This window comes from Chaetura pelagica, unplaced genomic scaffold (genome assembly GCF_000747805.2).
Source record: "Chaetura pelagica isolate M959 unplaced genomic scaffold, ChaPel_1.0 scaffold1407, whole genome shotgun sequence".
NCBI lineage: Eukaryota > Metazoa > Chordata > Aves > Apodiformes > Apodidae > Chaetura > Chaetura pelagica.
In genome coordinates this window covers 428,416-431,431 of record NW_009953954.1, presented here as the reverse complement: position 1 = coordinate 431,431, position 3,016 = coordinate 428,416, and positions in this window count along the sequence as shown.

Here is a 3,016-nt window from a genome sequence, read left to right as displayed (position 1 = left end):
CTGTTGAGGCGGACGAGCCTTTCAAGAGAAAGCAGCAGCAGCTCAGCAGAAGAGGGAAGAGAGAAAAGAGAGTGCGTCACCTTGGTTTTCAGCGCCCGCTTCTCGATCTCAGAGATGCACTTCTTGACAATGAAGGGGATGCCATCCGGGCTGCCCCGAGAGGCCTTCATGAAGTCCTGCCCAAAAAGCTGCAGCTTCCCTTGGAGTTTCTTGTGCCCACACTGGATGGCCAAGGTTTCCAGACACTTCTTGTGGCAGGCCAGGTAGCACTGGAAGGGGAGACACATGGGGAAGGGCATGGAGGTGGGAGACAGTCCTGAGAGACACAGGGCATCACCCCAAGAGCCTTGAGCAGGGGGGCAAAGGGAGAGACACTTTCTTGTGGACTCCCCAGGATGAGGGCAAAGTGCATGGACCCCTCCCAAAGGAGGGATGTCTTCCTAAACACAGGGCAGAGCTGGGCTAAGGGTGTCCTGCCCCAAAAGTTGGGCTGGCACCTCTGCTACCTCTGGGAACTGGGAGCTCCTGGCTGTAGTTACACCCATGGCCTGACCCCGGCTGTGCTGGAGCTCCTGGTTCCTACAGCAAACCCGTGACACCCCAGGGAACCACTGCACAGCCGGACACTGCATGTGGCTCCCAGGGACCCACTAGAGCAGTGAGGTCACCCCCTTCATCCTGCACCTCTTCCACCTGACATGATCTCTTCCCACTTCTCCCAGTTTTACCTCCTCGCATTCTGCTCCCTGGAAGTAAACGTAGCTGTTGCACTCCCGGCACTTGGAAGGGGCGCGGAGCTTCCTCAGCCGGTGGGTCTGGGCAGCCTTGGACAAGCCCACGTTTCGGAAGGGCCCTGTTGGAGCTGCCAGCTCTGGGGTGATCCCATTGATGCCTGAGAGCAGAACACAAGGAAATGCAGCTGCATCCCTGCTCCGGAGGAGGGAAGGGTCAGCACAGCTCAAGCAGGATGGTCACTGCTCAAGGAGCCTGCACAGCCCCAGCTCAGCTGTCCCTGCTGGGCTGAGCAGAGCTCACCCCTTGGTAAAGGTAAGACTGTTGGGCTCCTGGTGGGAAACCTCCAGCTCCACATACCCTGCTCAAAGGTGGCTGAGGGCTCATCCTTCTCCAGTTCCTCGCTGGAGGACACGGGGCCATTGGAAGCCAGTCGCTGGAGTCTGGGGCTGAATTCACCTGCCAAAGGAAACCCAGGAATGGTGAGGTGGCTGGTGAGTTGTGTCTCCCCAGAGCACCCTGCTCTGCTGCTCCTGGCTGATGCCCACAGCTAGGAGCTGTGTGTCCTGCATGGCTGTGGGTTCCAGGAGTGGGCAGGGACTGTGTGTGCCCCTGCAGTGCCTGGTGATCCCACATCCTATCCCATCCCCTCCTGTTGAAGCCTGGGATCAAAGCAGGTATTTACAACACAGTATTGTTACAAGGCAGAGAAAAGGAGAAGCAACAGATCCTGCCTGACTGTTCTTGGGATCTACCTGTGTTTGGACCCAGGCTGCTGTCACCTTCTGTGACAGAGGTTGGCCAGGATTTGTGGACCTGGTGTCCCCTCCCACCTGCAGAGGAAAACACATAGTGCATTTTTAAATCACGGAGGGAAGCTGGTTGGTTTCCTGTTGACAGGCTGGGGAAGGGGCTGGTGGGGTTGTAAAGCCTTCAGTAACACATCCAGCAAGGGAAGGAAGGGAAGGAGGAGAACTGTAAGGCAGCTCTAGCACGTTGATTCTGTGTCCCAGAAATTTCGTGTCCCACAGAAGCCCTCCCGATGCCCACAGGGTCCTGCTTTGCTCCTGAGCAGGGGGAGGGAGATGCTGACCCCCCTGCCCGGCTCACCCCTGCGCTCGGCCCCGCTCGGCTGCTCCTTGGCTCCTGCTCCTCACTCCGAGCCGCCCCCGTCGGCGCTGGGGGGGAAGTCGGTGGTGCTGAAACTGCCTTTCCGTGTGGCCTGCTCCTTGGCTCCTGCCCCTCCCTCCGAGCCGCCCCCGTCGGCGCTGGGGGGGAAGTCGGTGGTGCTGAAACTGCCTTTCCGTGTGCGGCTGAAGGGGGACCTGGTGGGCAGAAAGAAAAAGAAGGAGGAATGTCTGAGTGGATGAGAACGGAAGGACACCTTAAAACCTCATTCTTGACTGCTCTCCACCTCTCTGGAGTTCACAGTCCTCTGGCAGACACTGGACACCCCCTCCCAGCTGGAGGATGCGAAGGAATTCCCAGCTGCTCCAGCCCAGCCTTCCCCTCCCGAGCTGCCCTCATGCCCATGGGAAGGCAGTTTCTGCAGGAGGGCACAGCCCAGGGACAGGGCAGAGGAGTGAAAACCCGCAGCGATCCCGTCCCTCTCCCTACCAGGCGTTGTGTGACACGTAGGGCTCGAAGTCGTACTGAGTGTCGGGCTAGTCCCCGCGCTGCAGCTGCCGCACGTGCGAGGCGTATTGCTGCCCCGGGTCGTACAGCTTGCTGCTCTCGCACAGCGTCTGGAAGTTGACGGGCAGCGGAGCCGTCTGCATGTGCATGATCTGGTAGAAGGAGATTGTGGCCTAAAAGCAACGCCGAGAGAAGCAGAGGTGAGTGAGCTGTGCGGCTGCGAGCGGTGGTGGCAGCAGAGGGACGAGGGGCTCAGGGCTGGGGGGGGACTCGGGAGCCTGGTGAGGTGCCTGATCTGCAGCCTTGAGCTGTGGCTCTTCAGAGCCCAAGGGAGTGAGGAGAGCTCCACATCCTCCTGGACCTCCTCTGAAATGGGGTCTGACAAGAGAGGCAGCTCTGCCCCTCTCCTGAGCAAGGACCGACCACCCCCTGCCCCAGGGCAGCTCAAGCCCCACTCACCGTCTTGATGACCTGGTCACTCTGTTTGATCACTTCATGGATCTGCCGCAGGGAGTTCACCTTGGTGTCCTCCAGCTCCTGCTTCTGGGTGTTTGCGTCTGCAACACAGGTCCTGTACGTGGCCATGGCCTCCTCTGCCTGAGCATGGGAGAGCAAGAGATGGAACCAGTTCATAAGTGAGGAGAACAAG